We start from the raw sequence: 20,719 nt of genomic DNA on the forward strand, positions 1-20,719 counted from the left end.
TCTGCTCGCTCGCTGGTTATTGATCAGTGCAGAGAACAAGATGCTCTTCATGCAGTCAGAACCCACATATCTTTTTATTTTTAGCAGTAAAACCAAATCCTGGCTTCTGAAGTGCAAAGTACAGCCAGGGCGCTGCATGGCAGACCCAAGGCTGCTGCTTCTCGCTGGGGCCTTGCTTCTGACTTCTGCTTCTAGCAAGGGTGTCAACAGAGAAGATTTGGTGATGAGCGATGTGGTTAATGTTGGGTTTTTTTTTTTGAACAGCTTCCCCCCTGTGCCTCCCTTCCCAAGAGCCTTGTGCCTGACCGTAGCAATATGCGCGCTTGATACACCTCGGTGTCCCGTCTGCAGGGCATGAACCTGAGGGAGCAGGCTGGGGCTGGGTGTAATTCTTCTTCCACAAGTCTGATCCAGGGCTTTTCTCCTGAGTAGGAAGCCATTCAGGGGAAACAACTCCCAGGAGGTGCTGATATTTAGCAAGGAGGTGATGCATTTTGAAGCACGTCACACGTTTCATGGGCTTGGAGCAGAAGAGCTTTGCTCTGAACAGGTGTGACAGGGGGTCTAAGCCCAGACAAGATGGATCTACCCAGGGATCAGTACAACCTTCAGGTGAGAAGGTCATCTCTCTGGATCAGTGGGCCTTGACTGTATAACCAAGAAAGGGGAATTGTTCTGGGCACTAGGGATGTATTCTATGTATTATCCTGGCAAGCTCCCCTACACACAAACATGGGGTACATGGGGGTGCAGCACTTGTGCTGTGCAGAGTGCCAGAAGCTTTTAGCATGGCCCTGGGGTCTCCACAGATCTCTTGGGGCTGCTGGGGTCAAAGGATAGGGGCTCTTTCTTTCCCTGGACTGGCTGGCAGGGCTGTGCTGGAGCCACACAGCAGGTGCAGGACCCTCCAGCTTGCTCAGCTCTGGGCAGGTTTATTTTTTTAGGGCATATCTTCAAAAAACAGGATCCCAGAACCAGCTGGGTCCAGGAGCTGTAATTTAGTACCATAATTAATTATTTATTATCGATCTATATTAATTCTATTTATGTCTTTCTTTTTAAATACATATTCCTTTTTATTTTATTTATACATTTTACATTCAGGTATCTGCTTAGTGCAGGCAGTGGAGTCAGTCATGTCAATACCAAATATCGAATCTGTTGTACTGACAGAGCTCAGAGGGAAAAGCTAAGGCTGGACATCCACCCAAAGTCAGCACTTCCTAGTCCTGAAGGCCTAAATCCAAAATGAGACCCGCCATGTCTTTAGGAATCTGTACCTAATATTTAAGTGTCACAGTCACCCCAGTTTAAACCTATAGATGCCCAGCTATTCATGGCAGTATCAAGTTTCTGGTTGTCTGCCCAACAGCACTGACTGAAGTAACTGCCCTCAGACCAGTCTCCTAGACTAGACCTCAGATAAATGTCAACAAACAATGGCATTTGTGTGTTATTTTATCCGCCAGTCTGGCATAGACCATTAACCTTTGGAGGGACAGAAATGAAGACTTGTGTTTGGTCCTTACTCCACCTGACATGCGTCTGGGAATAAAACCAATTTCCCCCATGTCCTGGAGGGCAGTGTAGCCAGAGGCGACGGCAAAACTGGTTGCAGCTCTGGGGCTGGTTTTGTCACCCTAGGCAGGGTCTCAAGCTTCATGGTCCTGAGGAAAGAGACTTGCTCCTCTTTGGTGACAGCTGTTACCTGAGCCCTTCTCCTTGGCCACTCCTGCTAGATACCTCAGCTGACTTCCAGCTTGCTCTGCTGCTCTCAGCAACCTAACAACCAGCTTGTAAAATAAGCCCTGCGAACCTAACTCTAGGCTGTGCCTGTCCGTGGGTGGGAAGACAGCGAGGAGCTTGGCACTGCCATGCCATGGGGCTACCTGTGAGCACGGCGCTGCTTGCTGCTCACCACGACCACGACTCGGCGCAGCGGAAACAGGTGGGGAGCTGGGGTGGGGGGTAGCACAGTGTGCAATTATTTAAGCCTTTCATGGCTTCTCAAAGCATCAGAGAGGAGGGAGAGGATTTCAAGAACAGCTCCAGAACTCGGAGCTCACAAGCATCTCAGGAGGTGCTTGTGAGAGCAGGCCTGGTCTCAGCTAACGGGGGTCTATGGTACGCACCTTATGGGCAGCGTGGTATCGAGGGAGGGTACAGGGCTTTGAACAGCTCTTTGAGGTTTGGAATCCTGTTGGGTTTTGGTGTGTTTAATACCATGGGCACACAGAGTGCTCAAGAGGCCTAAGGGAAGAGAGAGGATGACTTTATATATGGGCTCAGCAGAGCAGTATCCTGATGTAATGGGATCAGACACCTGGTTCACTTCTGCATAGAATACTTGGAGGCAATCTGCCCCACTTACCCCTACCTGCTCAGTCATGACTCCAGGATGTGAAAAACATGATTTATATGCAGAAAAAGTTTTTAGACTAAACAAAGAATGCATTCTGGTTGCTTTTCCTTGTTTCCAGATACAGCTTGTATCCTGTTGTGTACAACCAGGTCAGCTAGGTCAAGAGACTCAAGCACTTTTCTGTGCACAGGAGGACTAGAAACATGTTTTCTTTCCTGAGCAGAAAATCTTGTGCAAAGCCAAAGGCTGGGATTTAAAGATAGTGATAAATGTATCTTGAGTGATCATGATAAAATCCCAAGCAACAGGGAATTGGATAAAGTGTCAGGCTGGAGCGCGAGTGTTTGGGGGCAGTGGGGTGAAAGGAAAAGGTTTGTTTTTGTGCAGCCCAGCTGTTGGCCACAAGCCAGAAGTCTTGTGCTTGGAGTTTGCACCCCAGTGGCAAGGCCTATAGCTTCCACATTTTCGCTGCACAGCACCGTGCTTCTTTCTCACTCTGCAACTGCTCTCAAGGGACCCCTGAGGATGCCCCCAGTCCTGGCCAAAGTCACCCCCTCAGCTGCAGCCCTGAGCTGGTGTTGCTCCCCCATGTTGTGGATTCATCTCCTGTCATGCACCTTAATGTGGCCCTCTCTGATGTCCTGGAGAAGGTACCTGCAGGGCTGTTGAGGTGTGAGCCGTGTGCGCGGTGACTTTGTGCTCTGTGCCCATGGGGCAGCCGTGTTTGTTGCCCCTCTGTCCTTGGGAGCTGCTGTTCCGAGGCTGCCTGGCAGCCGCACCCAGAAATTTTGCTCTTTCAGCTTTTCCCTCTCTGCGCACATCGCAGGGACGTCTTTGCCCCTATGCTGACTTACTGCCAGCAAGTGCACGTATAGACCTCGCTATATATAAATGAGCAGGGTCAGAGCTCTATTTTTAGCCTGTCTCAAAATATTTCCCTTACTCTGCATTTCTTGCCACCAATTTCTAGTCCTGTCTCCTTGCTGCAAAAGGCCCTGTGAGGTGAGTGAGGTCTGTCAGCCCCGGGATCAGACTGGGGGGACTGGGGAGAAAACAGGGTTATGGGACATCCCCAGCACCAGGCCCTGCTATGACCACAAGCTGAGGTGGGCACTTCTGCTAAAATGTCCCTTTGACTTTCAGGTGAGGAAATCTCCCTGATAATTTTTAGCATTTAGAGTCAACTGCCCTGTAAAATGAAAGCCCAGCAGCTCACCTGCAGCAGAGCCAGCTGCGGGTGCAGGCAGGGAGTGCTGGGATGAGTTGGGCACTGTGGGACACTTGTCCCACCACCGAAAGGTTCTCCTGTGGTACCGGGTATATAGAGTTTTGTCCTCTCTAGGGCTGAGCTTTGCTTTCTCTTATAGCTGGTAGGGTTGGAGTTTACAGGGGAAGAGCCTCTCATTTAGCTTGTGCCAGTACATGATATGTCTGGCGCTGCACGATGGCTCCTGTCACACCCCAAACGTTCCCTAAGAGCCACCACGGCAGTAACGACTGAAGTGCTGCTTCTGGGCTGTGGACCAGGGGGATTTTGGGGAATTTGCTTTCTGAATTGCCTTTCCATCTTCCCGAAGCCAGGCTGCCTCTGGAGGCGTTTTTGGTACAGCTGGTGTGTCACTGCTGCTGTTAAACCTGGCTGCATGGGGACAGGAGGTAACTGACCTAAAGCTGGAGAGGGAATATTTTTGTAGAGGAAACAGATAAGCATAAAAAGAGGGATTGGCTGTAGGTGGCATGGGAAGGGGATGGAGGGGACATGTGAGAGGGCAGCGAGAGCGAACCCTGGGCGCTGTGACTCCCCTCTTGCAGCGACAGCTCTTTCCCCTGGCTTCTGGGGCACGGGTTCAAGGGGTGCACACCCGGCCCACGCTGGGAAGGCTCAGCGGTGCCATGCAGTCGTCTCTCCTGCTTCTGTCACTTGCTCTAGCCCTCGGTGACAGAGACATCTGTAAGGGAGGGTTTGCTTTGAAGGGCTCGGGGCTGCAAAGGGCTCCCATGCCCCATCGCTTTGCCACGCCATAGCAAGTTGCAGCAAAGCTGCCGAGTTGGGCCAGCTGCCTGCGTGTCCATGCTGCAGCTGATCATCTTACCCTCTTTCATCTTCATCTCATTTGCCTCACCATAATCCTGCACACGGCTGGTTACTCATGGTAACTCACATCACTGTAACTCAGCTCTGAGTCCCAGCTCTTGCAGTTTGACTGTAAATATTCTGCTGTTTGACGATTCTTTTCTTACTGTCTTGGCTCCTGGAAGCCTCTGGTCTGGCAAAAATCTCTGCTTTTGCTTTTATAACACTTTCCACACTTCCTGTCTATGGAAAGAAAAAACTTGAAAATAGGATTCCAGTATTCTCGGTAGGCTGGGAAAAAAAGAGGGGAAATGCATCAACTATTAAAAAATAATCATGACTTCCTAGCAGCTTCATATCAGAATGAGTCAATGAGGGAACACAGAGGCCTCACTGAAAGAGAAACACCATAGCTTTTTTCTCACGGTGGTGGCTGATTGTCTGCAGGCTGGAGGGGTAACTAATCTGTATCAGTAGAAGCCTGTGAGAGTTATTTGTTGGTGGTTTTGTTTGTTTTGGTTTGGTTTTTTTTTTGTTTTTTTTTTTTTGTTTGTTTGTTTTTAATGCATGATAATCTTGTCCTTGAAAAGCTTCTCCTAGAAGCTCCATCATGAAAATCAGGTGCCACAATACAATTTTAGTCTGCCCATTACTTATTCACATGACTTATTTACATGACTTCAGCTATTTTTAGTGCCAGTAGCAACACAAAGTTTTTTACTGGTGATGTGAAGCCTCAGTGCCACTTTTTTTCAGCTAAACAGTGAGGAGAATCAGCAGCAAGTGTTCTCCCCCAGAGGCAGAAAATGTGCATGGAAATCACACAGCCCCAGTAGATACAACGGCCGTGGCAGCATCCCTTAAGAAAGTACGTTTGTGGACAATTCTGAGAGTCACACGCCAAATTTAGGAGTCAACAGCAGTGTCAGTGAGGATGATGTACCGCAGAGCAGTTGTTTAAAACGCTGCAGCTTGTTCACAACCAGAAAAATTGTGGATGTTAGTGTGATACAAGAGCGTGACAGCAGTAACAGTGCCAAGGGAGAAATCTCTAGGTCAGCACTGAAGCAGGCTCCAGGGGTTTGAAACATCTGAGGCAAGAAATACCTTCTGTCAGATGAAAAAGTTTTGATTTCAGCCCCTTTGGAAGAAACGTTGCAGCGTATCATCAATATTTATGACAATGAGTGTCAATCAGGTTTTGAAACAACCCTTTATATTTACCCATCTTATGAATCATGTCTCTTTGTAAGTTTATTCCAGCTAACTGAAAGGCAACAGAAAACTAATGGCATTTTGTATTTCTTATTCTTTATGCAGGGGTTTACGTGGATTTCTAAGCAGGAAAACTGGATGTTACATCTGCTTTTCATCTGGGCCATGACCCCCTGGACTTTGAGGGGATATATCAATATATCAGTATTGAGGGCACATCAATATATCATTTTACTTCTCACCTGCCTGTGAAGAAAAAAAGAAAAGGAGGGAGATTTCAATTCAGAAAGCCTGTTTGGAAGGTTCGTAGCAGATGAGTTAACAGAGCAGAGGAGCGTGAACTCCAGTGCAGAGATCCACGAGCTGCAAATCCGTATCAAAAGGACTGTGCACAGGATCGTTTCAGCAAATATCTGGAGGAGAAAGGTAAGGATTATGGTGATGTGTGAAATGAACTTCTGATGTGTTACAAGATCCTTACAGTAACACATGAAGCTTTCAAGGGAAAATACTGTACATTCATTTATGATTCATTACAAACACAGGTATAATTTGTTAATTCCTTAGTTGTAATATGAATCTTTTTAACCAGTGAATGTGTAAAGTAGAAGTCTTAATGCAAAAATATATTTACAGAGAGGCAGGAGGCTGTTGTTATCAAGCAGTAGTAAGCTTGCCACCTTTGGTGCAGTATTAGTATCAGCAATAACTGAAATTTCTCTTCATGGCTTGCTGATTACCTGAGTATCAACTAGAAGAAGAGGCTGGTCATGTAGGCTTGTTGCAGTCCCATGTAGCCCAGAAAGAGGCTGGAGACTGTAGAAAACTGGGAAAGACAGCAAAGCTCTTGAGTCATGGTACACCTTAAAGAAGGCTTGCCACTGAATTGGGGACTCTAACATCTGGAGATGAGAATTTCCCACCTGCGCCCTGCATCCTTCCCACCACAGATCAGGGAGCACCGTCTGCCCACAGTGCTTTTATTTCAAACCAGCTTCAGACCTATAGCAAAGAGGGCCAAAAGCCACAACGACTCAGAGGTGCTGCAGGAACACGACATGGGAGATTACGAGCATCCCTGGTGTCCTATGTCCCTGCTGCAGCTGGGAATTTCTTAGTACAAAACTCTGAGATGATTCTAAGAAACAGCCTGTAACCCACCTCACTGTGAAGCCCGAATATTGCTCTGTGCAACAAGGCTGTGACCTCGGACAAGGTACACTAACCCAGGAGGGCGGGAAGAGTTAACGAGCAGTTTGTTGAGATTGTGATGGACACCTGGTCTATGGGCTGGGGTCACTTGTGGCGGTGACAAGGTGGGGGTACAGACCAACCATCTCAGCAGACGAAGGCAGGATCCCCATCTTCCTCTTTTTTAGGCCTATCTGGGATCTGGTGGGGTTGTCCCATCCGAGAAGCTGAGCTGTGACAGCTAACCCTGGTGACAGAAAAAGCTCTAGCATTTAGGGTGTGGGGTGAACACTGGGCCCAGAGACTCACTCTGCAACTCTCACCGCTGTTGTCAGCTGCTGTCTTACAGCAGCAGGATGAACTTTTGGAAATCTTCCCTACCACTGCCACCCAGCTTGTCTTCTAAGACCACAGCCTCTGGTTTTTTTTCACTCTGCACCTGGCTCCTAGCAGCTTCAGCTCACCTCTCCCTCCCTTAAACAGCATATGGCTATTTAAGGATTAAAAATGGTAGCGGGAAATTGGTACTTACCCTCTGTTAATCCTTAAAACTCTGCCATCTCACTCACTTCCAGCTAGCTGTGAAGGGAAGATTTGATTTCCAAAAGACCAGAAGCAGGATCACATGGGCAAAAATGATGTCCAGTGCCTAGCTCCTGATGTTGCCTTTTGTGGTCAGCAGAGAATCCACGCTCTCTGGATGGACACGGTGGCCCGAGCCCAGGTTCCCTAGGTCCATACTGTAGGGAGGAGAATGGATGAAGAACCAGAGGAACCCTGAGTCTGGGTTTTGGCCAGGGCCTGTTTGCTGCTCCCATCGACAGTGCCCCAGGTGCTAATTATAGTCTCTTTATTCTGCTTTGGTCAGGGCAAATAACAAAGTGGGGTGAAACCCAAAAATAAGCAGCCCTCAGAATAGCCCTCTCCACATCTTTCTGCTAATGGCATCTCTGAAGAAGACTGCTTGTTCCCCTGCAGACAAGCTTTCAGAGGCTGTTTTAATCCATTTTTAGTTGCAAATAGCATTTATCAGAATAAGAGTGGGCTGCCTGCCAGTTCCTTCAGATCTTTGGCAGCCCAGAGGGCAAAGTCTCTGAAAAATAACTGGGTGTGCTTCTACTGCATGTTCCCCTGCCCAGGGGATTTTGGGGACATAATAAGGAAACAGTCATCTGATGCAGCAGAGTCCAGGAACCGGTGCTTTGCTAAAACCAGTGATTCCCCCGTCATCAACACTTGTTCCCAGGAATCAAAGCTCTTGTTCCTGTCATCAGTGTGGATGTTTTCAGATTCAATTTAGCAATCATTAGGAGGCAAGAAGCAAGGTTTGCAAAAAGGTTAGTGAGCCACTTGTTTCCAAGTCACTGCTTAGAACATGACCCCAACTATTTGTGTCCAAATATCCTCCTTGACAGTCATCTCATGGCCACTCAGTAGTCTCCGGTGAGTTCACGATCTTCGCAGAGTTCATAAACTGTTCAAAGTTATATTTTAGAAAATGCCACATGGAACACTAATTGGCATTCCCAGAGAAGCAAACACGGAGCAGGCTGTGAAGATTAAATTTCCCCTTTCCCTGAAGGCATTTTGATAATGGACAGTATCTGGGCAGCTTGCCCTACTGCTCTATCTCAGCGATCTGTCTCAGGCTCTGCGGCTGTCATCTTTCACCAGTGCTAAATAAATTTTAAAATATCTTAGGAATAATATGTGTGGTGGCCTACTGCCTGATTTACTTGGGCAAGGGGTGACAGGCAAGGGAGAAAGAGCTGACAGAAGGACGGAGGGGAGCATGAGAGATCTTTGGCCCTGATAGAGGCTGACATAGGAGAAATTTAGGAAAATATTGCTACGTTCGTGATGTCTTACTGTCCTCCAGCATTTGTCAGAGTGACTTTGACGACCACTTGATCCACTCTTGAGCTATTGGTATCTCCTGTGTTCAAAAGCAGGCATCTGAAATGCGGATCAGAGGGGTTTACAAGCAAGCAGCACTGTGCACAAGGTCTGTTGAGTGTATGATACCTGAGGCAGTTTTGGATCTGTGATTCTGGCCAAACATCAGCATAATAATGATAAATTCTTTGCTGTGCTGAGGGAATTGTTGCACTTCACCAAGAATACAATGGCACCCATTCATTTTTCTCTCTCTCCTCCCACCTGAGACCTGATTATGTAATTTCCGATGTGTAAAATTCATGTGTTCTGCCAGTCACAATAAACATTTCAGGGTGACATGGGGAATGACACAATGATGGTAAGTTCTGGTTTCTATATCACTTAAAAGGGTAAAGCCTGGTAGTATCAGAACTGATCTCATATGTTAACACATAGATGGAAACAAGCCTTTAAGGAATATTAGCCAATCTTATTCTCCCTATTTGGTTTTCACTAGCTTTGTGAGAGGAAAGGAGAGTCAGCTGGAGGTGAGCAGGCAGCACACATTGTCGCAAGTTTGAAGGCTGACTAGACCATCCTTGTGGCTTTTGTTGGTCTCCGTCATTGCACTGTCAGGGTCTTGTGGCCTGTGTGTTTGTTGTCTGAAAAATGCCAGTAAACATGACGTACTGGTTGTGTAACATCATCTCAACGCCAGTAGGGCTGTTACACGTTTCCAGTGAAATACATCTCCTTCAACTTGTTTGCGTAAGGGTCCCAGCAAAAATCAAACAGCAGCCCTTACCTACCAGCTCCTGTCAATTCTGTTTCACTCTTTGTTTCCACAGATACGTTTGGCTGTCGAGTCTTTAACCTTCGCTGCGGGAAGAGTATAGGATGACTCACGCTGCTGCAACAAACTGGGATGCTTCTGGTTGCTGCCTCCAGACTAGTTCATTTATCATGAAGGTGGAAGAGTTTTGGTCTGCTGAATGTCACTATGCTTGTTTTCCCTGCCTGGGCTTCCCCCATTATTTCTAGGTGGATCTTTAATGGGAAAATCAGATCTGCCTCCTGTAAATGCACGCGGCTCTGTGATGTTGCTGCAGTCCTGGGTGGGGAACCCCAGCAGGATTTTCCCTCACACACCTCCAGGCACTGCACACCCAGGGCACGGCAGGGCTGGGCTGCCCAGAACAAGCAGGGTACCTGCAGTCCCACAGAGGGGACAGTCACTCCTGGCTCACTGCCCCATCTCTTGGCTGCGTCCTGCCTTGGTGCCTTGCCTGTTGTGCCAGCTGGAACCTTGGGGAGGCTGCTGATGATGATTTACTAGTTCAGTAAATATCCCTGGGGCAAATGGAGATGAAAGTGTCTCGGTCTCAGGTAGAGCTGGTTCCAAGAGTGCCAGAGAGGAGTCCAAATGGTTGCAGGGAACGTTGGAAAGGCCATTTAATGGTCCTAGCAACGGGTTTGAGTCACAGAGATGCCCTTTCACCCATGCACTCCTGCATGCACAGCCTGAAGTGCCAACTGCCTTGTCACAGCTATTCCTCCTCACTACAGAAATGGATTTATTCTGATAAAAGGTTTGCCACGGAGGTCAGTTTTGATATGTATATTATATGGTAAAGCTTGGGCACCCTCGTGACTACTAAAAGTGCCGCAATGCTTTTGACTGGAGAATAAACCCATCTTGTTCACCTTGGCTCAGCTGTATTCTCTCACCTGTATTTTCAGGGACAGGTGCTGCTCCTCACCTTGTGATGGGGACATTTAAGACATTGGATTTATGTAGTGAATTTAAGATTCATAGTTAAAGAAGATTTGCATCTCTGCATATCTAAAAGTGGGAGTTGAGTTGGTGAATTAAAATTGAGTACTTGTGGGGAAACTCTTTGTAGGCCAAGGATGAGCTTGCCCAGAGTTCACCCTTGACTATAGCATCTTCTGCAGAGACATGAGAGCAGACTGTGAGAAGGAAGGAGGAAGCAAGCAGGGGCTTAAGGAATAAAGGGAGAGAAAAACAGAAATAAGGCTTGAAGGCAGGAGACTGATGGAGAATATCAACTCCTTACACCCACAGGTTTGTAGAAACAAAGGGGAGTTCTTACCTGAACAAGCAGAGGAATTATGTCTCTGTATCTGGGGGTTGTATTGCTTTGGTTTGGGTTTTGTTTTGTGGTTTGTTTTGTTGGGTTTTTTTTTAATGCACTTAAGGTTTGGGTTTGGACACTTGCATAAAAGCAGGGGCAGAACTTTTCTTAAAAGCGTAGCATTGCAGTCTGGCAAGCAAAGATTCCTCATCATTTCCCGCAATTCCCTTGGTGGAAGTCAGTTCCCAGAGCAGAGGCAGTATGAGGTGTGCGCATGTACTGGGGGTGGTAGTACAGAAATGAGTAAGCGAAGGACTGCCTCTTGCCCTGAGCCCAGGGCGCTCGAACATGCTGTCCCGGCGGTAGGCACAACTCAGGGGCGGGGGGCAAATTCTGCTCTTTCCCCCGCAGGCCAGAGCTGCCTTTAGCATCTGCTTTCCCACCCTCTCCTCCTCCGCCCTGTCATAAAGGGCACTTGGACAGAACACTGTTTTGGATGGGCTTCAAGAGACCTTTTAAGGCTGTGGGGTTTTTCCTTTATAGCTGCAATTTACTGGTAAAACTTGTCTGAATTATGCAGGCTTTTTACAGTGAAACAGGTTCAAGAATCTCTATTTTTAGTCCAGCTCTAAACAAGTGCAAGAATTACTGCCTGCTCCTCCTGCGCTCCTCTTTGGCCCTCTCCCTCACCAGGGTTGTCAGCTTTCTGTGCCAGGTAGCTGTTCAGTGGCAGGAACAGTCAGAGAAATGGGACTATTTAGTCTCAAAGAAACCATAACCTGCTTTTCCAGAATCATAAAAAACTAATCAATCCTCTTGATCTGTCACAACAAGCTGATGTGTCATTAACTAGCAAGTCCAGGCTGCTCTTGGAACAGGATGGCTGAAAAGTGTGCAGGATTTAGACGATTTTTTGACGAGGAGAGAGCACGAGGTAAATGTAACCATGTAATACAGGAGTATTGAGGGGTGTGTGTGTGTGTGTGTACTGTTTACATAGTGATGTATTTGTGCATGATACATTACAGATATTTAAAATGCACATTCCTTGATGTGATGAACTGTACTTGAGAGATCATCTGCAATCATAACAAGGACTCTAGCTGACCTGCGGGTATGTTAACCGTGGTAGAGTTCCTTACTCTGGTATCTGTTTATATAAAGCTTGCATGTTCTCTCTCTCTGTTTTATACACAAATTCACGTGGCATCTATCCCAGGAAGCTTATGATCTAAGCTTAGCACTAAAGGATGCTGACTGTAGTATGGGTGGGAAGGACTCAAAAGCACACAGGGGCCTGCTCACATGAGAGACAGTGATTGCCACGAACCCACTGTGCTAGTTCCTTCCTGCATTGCCTCTCCTTGTTTGACCCCAGCTCCGGTGGGTATCAAACCATCCTGCAGCACCTCTAGAGCCAGCTCCCCCAGCAAGAGTCCCATGAAGCAGGAAGGGTGGGCTAGACATCGGAAAGGGTGAGTTTACCTCTGTAGCACGCACACATGTGCACCGTCCCAACCTCAACCCACCTGTTGCCTTCTCCTCAAGGGCTGAAGGAAATTAAGGTCCTGCTGCAAATGATTAGCCAGAGCAGCTTGCTTATATACACCCCCTTGGAGAAGCCTTATATGCACCCTGTGAAAGTAGCTCCAGTCCCCCTTCCTGGCACAGGGGTGGTCCTTGGGCATGCAGGAGATGTGCAGCCATCTTACAAAACCCATTTCACTACTTGCTTGCCTTCCCACTGCTTTCTGGCTGAAGCTGCCCAGGTTGCCAGAGTTCCATCAGGCAGATCCCTGTGGCTGAGGATGGTGGCTTGGGAGAGGGTAAGTCCTGGGGAGGAGGTGTGCTCATCTTTGGATGACTGGACCGTGTCCACGGCAAGTTACATCTGCGTGTCATTGTCCCTTCATGGAACTTGAACCCTCATGACTTAAAAAGTTTTGAAGCCCAAGCAGAGAGGCTCTCAGACCAAGTACAGCAGGACCTGTGCAGAGCTGGTCTCAGGGGGCACTCCCTCTCTTTGCTGAGATAAAGGAGTTTTTAGCGCATGAAGGAGGGTGCATGTGGAGATTGGTTGCACATGGAGGAAGGTGACATGCTTCCTGAGAACCTATGGCCGTCAGCCATTTTCCCTTATGTTGAAGTTGTGAAAAACTTCATGGAGCTGGCAGACAGCTTTGCTTTCTGTCCCCAAAAGACCACTGGGAGCCCAGCACAGGCCCTGTCCTCCCTTCTGCAGAGGACCTGCGAAAGTCTTGCTTCTTGTGGCCATCCCACTCCAGCTCTCTTCTTGTGCCTCCCTCCACCCTTACCCTCACATCTTCAAGGGTGTGAAAGGAAGGGACAGCCTTTTCTTTCATCTCCCACAGCTCAGCCATGTCCTACACCTCCCAGGGATGCACCCAGGGGCTGGGAAAGAAGCAGCAAGGGTGCAGGTGCCCTGACCCAGGCCAGCTTGACAGGGTGCAACCTCCTGGGTTGAAAGTCCCAGGGGTGAGTCCAGTGTGGATGGTCTCCTCTCTGCTTCCTGCAGAGCATCATCGAGGCATTTGTTGCTGCTTTTCTGCTTGAAATCTGTTCATCTGCGGGCTGAAATGAGAACCAGCTGGTGGTTGTTTGGGATTTATTTTAGAAAAAAATGTCTTCTGTAAAGCATTATTCTGTTTTGAGTTCCTGTTTCCTTTCTCATGCGTCCAAGGAGCCGGGTTTGTAAATCTCCCACTGTCTGCGTGTCCTCGCTCACGGCACGGCTCCTCCGCTCTGGGTCCCAGCACGGCTCCAGCGGGCAGGCGTGAGGGTACGTTTCTCCTGGACTGTGTGCAGGGGCGCTTGTGCAAAGTGTTTGTTTGTTATTTGGGTATGTTTTCATCTGCTTATGGTAGTCTCCTCCTGAGTTTCCTAGATTTGAGTGAACCCAGAAATCTCAAAGCAAAACACCACCGAAACACCATCTGGTTTCACATCAAAACAGCACGCTTCCCAGCCATTTCTCTGCCAGCCCACTTGACTCTCCCTCGCAGCGTGCGACTGTGAGTTATCACTGGCACCAGCACAAAGTGGCTGGTTTGGTGGTATTCCGCACCCACAAAGCCTCTGCAAAGATGCAAAAACACAAGGCACAAGGCCAGCTTTCAAAAGCTGGGCAGAGCATACCCAAAGAAATGTAGCAATCTCTAGATCGCAATTTTGACACCTTTCTTTGTTTTCTGTGTTTGATTTTGTGAGAGTACAAATGTCTGCCTTATTTATTTGAAAGGAGAGGCCAGATGCTGCTCTCAGGGCCACCAAAATTAATCTGGATTTACTTCATTTTGCTCAAGTTGTGCAGAAAAGGACTACTGCTCTGTGTTGTCTTTTTTGTTTTCTCCTCATTTGTTGGCAGCTACATGGATTTTCTCACTGGATTTTTCTTCTTTATCAAAGAAATTGTGGCATTTAAAAATAAGATTTCACTTTCTTTTGTAACTTCTAATAGAAATTAAAATCTCTTCTGTAACATAGCTCAATTTGCTCTGATGTCTTTCAGCACTTTCAGAGCTCTTCGCCATTCTTCCTGGGCACTTTTCGCATTCTTAAGACCAGTAGGAACTTTATGGTTATCTGTTCTGGCAATGAATCTCACTCAATAATTTTTGCTTCAACATTTCTTGAGATACAATGTGTCTTTGAAAATAGGCTGTTTAGTCTTCAGTTCAAGATGTCAGACTGTGGAAGCTCTACTCCATCCCTAGGTAAATTATTCTAATGGTTAACGGGTTTTGTTAAATAGTGCTCCCCATAGTTCATCTGAATTTGCTTGGCTTCTGTTTCCAACCACTGCATCAAATTATATTCCTTCTTTTTTTTTTTTTTTTTTTTTTCCTCTCTGCCTGATTAAAGAGCCCTAATATTAATCATTTCTTCTTGTGCTGGTAATTATAGACAGTGTTCAAGTCATCTTTTGACCTTCTGTTGGATAAACTTGGATTGACCTTCTTAAGTTTCTTGCTAGAAGTATGTTTTCCAGATGCTGAATCTTTCTTGAAGCTCTTTCCTGAACTCGACAACTCTTGTGTTGTTTTTAAACTGTGAACACTGACATACAAACACACATTTCTCTTTCAAAGTAGCGTCATAGTTTCTGCTGCTGTTTCAGCAGCACTGTATACTGAGGTAATGTCACCTTTCTGCTATGATGTGATACTCTCCTACTTGTTTGTCCAAGAATCACATTTGTCCTAGCAACAGTATCATGTTAAGGGATCGTGTTCAACTGACGATGTCTGGTTAGAATCAGATTTGTAATCATCTTTTACAGAGATGCTACTTCACAAGAAACTGGCTTCCACTGTACACACATAGCCATCGTCATCCTTTGCTCCCGTATGACTGATCCCAGTCTGGATGTATTAACCACCATATTGCACGGATGAATCTGTCATGCTGGACAGCCTCCTAGGTGGGCCTGTACAGCTGAGCATGCTCCTTGTCTTTCCAAGCCCACCATTTTTGTATCATTCTTAATGCTACCTGCTTCCTAGGAGCAATACTATTTTTTCAGACTGCTGTTTTTATACGAGCGTGCCAAGTGGGGCTGTAAAATGCCTCCTGATGTAAACATACAGATACAGTTATCTACATTAAATAAAGTAGTGATCTCGCCAAAGTACGTTTTAATAAAAAGGTATGCACATTTCCTAGAGCGAAAGGGGAATCTCCACGTGTGGAGATACTAAAAACAGAACTGGAGAAGCCCCTGAGAAACCTGACCACCTAATCACAACTGTTTGGGGCAGGAGCTTGGATAAGATGACTTTCAGAGGTTCCTGACAACCCCAATTTTTCTGTAATTATATAATTATGTGACTAATTAGGTTACTATTTTTAATAATTCTCACTACAGTCACCTTTCTGCATTTTACTCTACACCAGTGAGAGGCTAACTAGAATAGGCCCTGCACATTATATATATAGATATGTCTTCTGTACCAACATCTGCTTAAAGAACTCCATATTTAAGGATAAAATAGCAAGCACTTCATTATCAGGTAATGCTGCTGATGCCAAATACAAAACAAGCATGCTTGCAGAAGACGTCTTGGCTGAAGATGTGTTTGCAGAAGATGTCAGTCTGAAAGCGGTACGGAGGGTGTTTGCTGTGAGGCGTGTTTCTTGGGGGATGTGGCTGACACTGGAGTGCCTGCAGAGATTTGCCAGGAGCCTCTTTCATATGCTCTGGCCAAACGGAGGCAACTGGAGCCTGTGGCTGGGTTCCTGCCATCCCTGGAGCAGGACTACTGGGCTGGCAGTCTCCAGGAGAGGTCACTCCTGCCTCCTCCCAGAGCGGGTCCTTTGCCCTCACCACTGCAATGCGCAGCAGGACGCTAGGAAGGAAAGTCATCTCTTGAAGGTGGAGGAAGGTGCTGCTCCATTTCTCCTGAGTGGGCCTTTCCCATCCTGGATGTGTCCAGCAATATTAGGAATGTCAGGCATGCAACTGGCCTGTGGTATCAATAAAACTTATTTGATCATGTTTATTTTACTAACGGAATTTTCCAAATCTTCCATCTTTTGATTTCTTAACCCTGATCACAGTTTCTTTCCTAAATACTGTAAATAGCCATTCTCAAGCTCATGATTTATTCCAATACTTAATGGTAACTTGTGATCAAACACTGTTGTAAAATCTTATTTAGGCTGAAAGACAGCTCTGAAGATCACCTGTTCCTTCCATCCGCTCAAAGCAGGACCAGCTTCAAAACCACATTGGGTTGCTCGGTGCCGTAGCTGGTCCATTACTGAATATCTCCATGAACGGCAATTTCACAGCCTCTCCAGGTGCCTGTTGCACTGCTTGACCACCCTCATCAGGATTTGGGTTTTGACTTAATACCTAAGGGAAATTCCGTTGCTGTGTCCTGTGCCAATGGCATGTAATCCTGTTGTTGTACCCTTTATTGAGATTGTCTATCCTATTCCTGTCTAAGTTCTCCCTTCGATTTCCCAGATCAGTCTTGCTGCTCTTCCTGAAGTACCTAAATTAACAGGGGCCAAGAGTGTGTTCACTGGATGAGGGAGTCTGGAGGTACTGCAGCTCTGCAAGTGTGCTTCCTCTTGAGAAATGTGCTCTGATGCTTGAGAAGAGAAGCTTGGCAGAGGCAGGAGGTAACGGGGACCGCTGGCATCTCCCCGAGGGGCCTCCGAGGTGGCACGGGGGACCGTGTGCCCAGGACTCTGTTTGTGCAGCCCTTTGCCCACCTCCGTGACACACCCTCTGCCGCCCAAGCCAGGTGTTGTGAGCCGGCTGCCTTCCCTGTTTGTTTTCCTCTTTGTGGGTTCAGTTGTTTTGCATCTGCGAGATTGAGTGGGTAGCTTGTAGTTTCTGTACGCTCTGTTCTTTTGGTGGGTTTTAGTTTAGTCTGTGTGTTTAAATGCAGGTTGTGCTTCGCAAAAGGGACATTACTGTCACTGAATGGCATCATCCATCTAAATACCTGGTTTAGCTTTTACACCAGAAAATCTGATGAGATACAAGCTGACATCTTCTTTTCTTCATCTGGTTAGAGGAAGTCACGATGTTTTTTCAGAGAAATCTTTATTTGAAGATCTGAAAATGTATAAACAAGTAGATACTTCCTCTGCTTTCCTTTGTCAGGCTGTCAAAATTTTCCCAGGCCACCCTGGCTTGCGGTTTTCACTTGTTATTCCTTCTTTCAGATGACAACAGAGAAATGAGTTGACAGGCACTGGTGTCTGAGGCAGGGCGCTGCTCTGGGGAGAGAAGAGCTCATCTTTAAAGAAAACTTTGCTGTGGTTTGGCGAGGCTGGATCAGTGACTCTGACACAGAGCAATGGTGACTTCCATCTAAGGGTATTCATATTGCTATAAAACACAAAATGCCTGAAATAGCTGCTCTCTGGGACTATACTTTGTGGCTGGGAAGGTGTGCATGGGTTTTATCCAAGGGATACAGGCTACAGGCTACGCTCAAACCCATACACATGAGGATGCACTGACTTATTTATAAAGTCAGTCTCCTGCCAAAAGTACAAATAACATATAGCTTTCCAGATACCTAAGTGTAGGTCTATACCTTTATTCTGCTCTTCCACACTTTTATTTCAACACTGTAAGGTGTCAAGTCAGTAAAAGGGCAGGCTCAAGCCTGGGGTTGCTCCTCAGTTTGTTTCATTTGGACCTAGTTAGCGGTTTGAAGGCTGGGTGCAGGGAGACGATTGGGAGAGCTGAGGTCTGTCCTTTGACTTTCAGGATCAGGCTTTAGCAAATCACAGAAGCTGATGAGAGGGGAGCAGGAGGGTACGCCCGGGACTTGCATGGTTGTATTGTGTAGGTTTGAGCTTAAAATGGCAAAGTGTGAGCAGCAGTGACTGATGGTGGTTGTCCTGGTGTGTAATGTGTCCATGCTGGCTGGAGTGGGGACCGGAGGCAGCAGTCGGTGGGGAAAGGCGCTTTGCTGGGTTTGTGAGAGAGGAGCAGGGAGAGCCTTAGCTATGAGATAGAGAGTGACCTGAGTCAAGAGGTATAACTGGTCCCTACTTTTCAAAAGTCCATGTGGTGACTTGGAGGAGACACATGCCATGAAAAGACAAGGACGGTGGGGAGTAGCAGAATATGAAGGCAATGAAAATGGTTGGGAAAGTAGAAAGGAAAATGCTGGAGTGGTACGGCCCTCCGGCTAAGGGACAGGCCAGGTCAGTGAAAGATTTCCCATGTTGCTTGTTGAAACTTGTGAAAACATCCAAGTTCCCCTAAATATTTGTGCCTGAATGCACACCTAAGGGACATGCAAAGAAGCTCAGGTTTGAGAGTTTTGACTTGTCTGCTTCCCTGACTCTTCTACTTGTCCTTTCTTCATCTGTTGGCCCCACATTATGCCTGAAAAGAGCTGAAATTTTCCAGACTGCTGCACATGAGTCCTATGTGGAGTAGAGAGCAGGGTGAGAGCTGTGCTACTGGCAGCCACTGTGACCGCTGCCTCCCCGCCTTGTTCCCACGAAGTGTCCCATCGTTGCTGTGGGGCATGTGAGAACACAGACGTGCTGGAGCACACCAGGCACCCTCTGATCCCGGCAGCGGCCTATCAGTTATGTGCCTGGAAAACTGGTGACTGAGAAAGGGTGGGAGACTGTTGGGGGTGGATGGCAGGAGTGGGGCGAGGGAGGGGTGCACTGTATGGCTTTGATCACTTGAGATAGATAGCCCAGTGCTCAGCAAGGCGCTACCTACACTTCCTTGCCAACATCCACAACAGATGCCCCTGTTGCCTGGGGATCACAGGCATGGCCATTCCTCTGCTGACCTTCAGCATCCCTATGGGATTATGCATGGAAGGGAATAAAAGCCAAAGGCATGCATGTTTTCCTGTGGTGGACATGAAGCCATGGAGAAATGCTCTGTAGCCTCATGCAAAGGTTACCTGGGAGCTGTCTGACAGCATTTTGTCCCTGTAGAGGCAAGTGTTGGGTTGAAACGCCAAAGGCGGAGTAATGCTCTATTAAGCACCTCCCCATGGAGCTGCCTTGTCTGTTGAGAAGGTCCTGGGTATGTGACACTCTGCTGAGCCCAGGCTGCGTGGCGTGGGTCTTGTCTCATGTCCCTGTAGAGTGTTGGATCCCGGGTGCAGTGGCAGGTCTCTGGTAGGGGGCCCTTTAAAGGGGCACACCTGCTCCCTTGGGCCTGCCATCAAACAGCAGTGCCTTCCCATAACACCCAGGTGAATCTCACACAGGTTTTGTTCTTTCCACATGTGAAGAGACACCTTCCTGGTGCAGACTCACAGCTGGTTCAGCTCATGGCATGCATCAGCCTGTTACTGTTGTGACACTGCTCATGTATTTCCTCTTCTCACCCACTGCCTTTCCAAGGGGAAGCTGTGATAATGATAGGACTTCTTGTTCTTTGTCACCAAAATTGGGGATAATTGCTCCATTTCAGCTGCTTTAAGAAGTGCAGCAAGGGAACAGGCTGGATTCTTTCTTAAGACATCAGTCATCTGAAGCATTTGGTAAATGGCACATCAGGGCTGGGAAATGACTCAACCGTCTTTGTTAAAAGCAATCTCTGGGCTCTGGGAATAAAATTAAAGGGAGACAGCTGAGGGGGGTGCAGGAGGGGAAAGGAGACAAGCAGCAAAAAGAGATGCTGTGTTCTGTGCTGCCGTCGTAGCACGAGAGTTTCCTCTCAATAGAGCTGTACCTGAATCATCCCTTCAGTCAAGAAGCTGTTCGTCAGCCAGCCTCCCCACAGCACAAAAGGCCAAGGTGTCCCAGAGGGCAGAGGTGGCTGGGGGTGCAGCTGGGCTCAGCACAGCCATGCTGGCACTGTCAGCAGCACTGGGCCATTCTGAACATCCCTGTTCTCGGGGCATACAGGAGCCTTCAGGTGAGCCTTCTGCCCCCCAGCATCTCCCTGCTGGTGTGCTACTGAGCCCCAGCCTTGCTTTCCTCTCACAACACTGGGAACACCCAGGTTGGGATAATCCTAGCCAGGAGCCATTTTTCCTCCTGGCTGGGCTCACAGAAACCTTGTTGAGTTGGTCTTGCCTGCCTGTGAGTCTTTGAAGGTCTTGTGTGACAAACTGCTGATGGCAAAACAAGCTGCTTCTCAGTGGGCGTAGCAGGGACTGGCTTTGTTTGTTTTTCCTGCTGCCAAGGCCTTGCTTATCTAACCTCCATTTCAGTCTTGTTCTGCCTAGAAATATTGTTATTTGTGCAGCTGGGGCAGAGGCCCTTTTTATTTTAACTCCTCTAAGTTTGAACTTGTGGAAAAGAAAATCTCTCATGGTGGATGAAATCCTTCTGAGGGATGAAATGTGGTGCCTGATACAGAGATTGTACAGATGAGCGCAGGTCTGTAAAGCCTGCCGTTCCCTGGTCAGTAATGAGCTTCAATGCATTTAC

The 20,719-nt window shown here is 47.4% G+C and overlaps 1 long non-coding RNA gene across 1 annotated transcript; it reads left to right on the forward strand.

Annotated features, from left to right (window-relative positions):
- The first annotated feature begins 5,209 nt into the window (after positions 1-5,209).
- On the forward strand, positions 5,210-10,407 carry LOC141961829 (uncharacterized). The gene is made up of 3 exons (XR_012633835.1): positions 5,210-5,304; positions 5,757-6,077; positions 9,569-10,407. It is a non-coding gene; the product is annotated as an uncharacterized LOC141961829 (long non-coding RNA).
- Positions 10,408-20,719: the final 10,312 nt, after the last annotated feature.

The sequence above is a fragment of the Athene noctua genome, chromosome 6 (assembly GCF_965140245.1).
Source record: "Athene noctua chromosome 6, bAthNoc1.hap1.1, whole genome shotgun sequence".
NCBI lineage: Eukaryota > Metazoa > Chordata > Aves > Strigiformes > Strigidae > Athene > Athene noctua.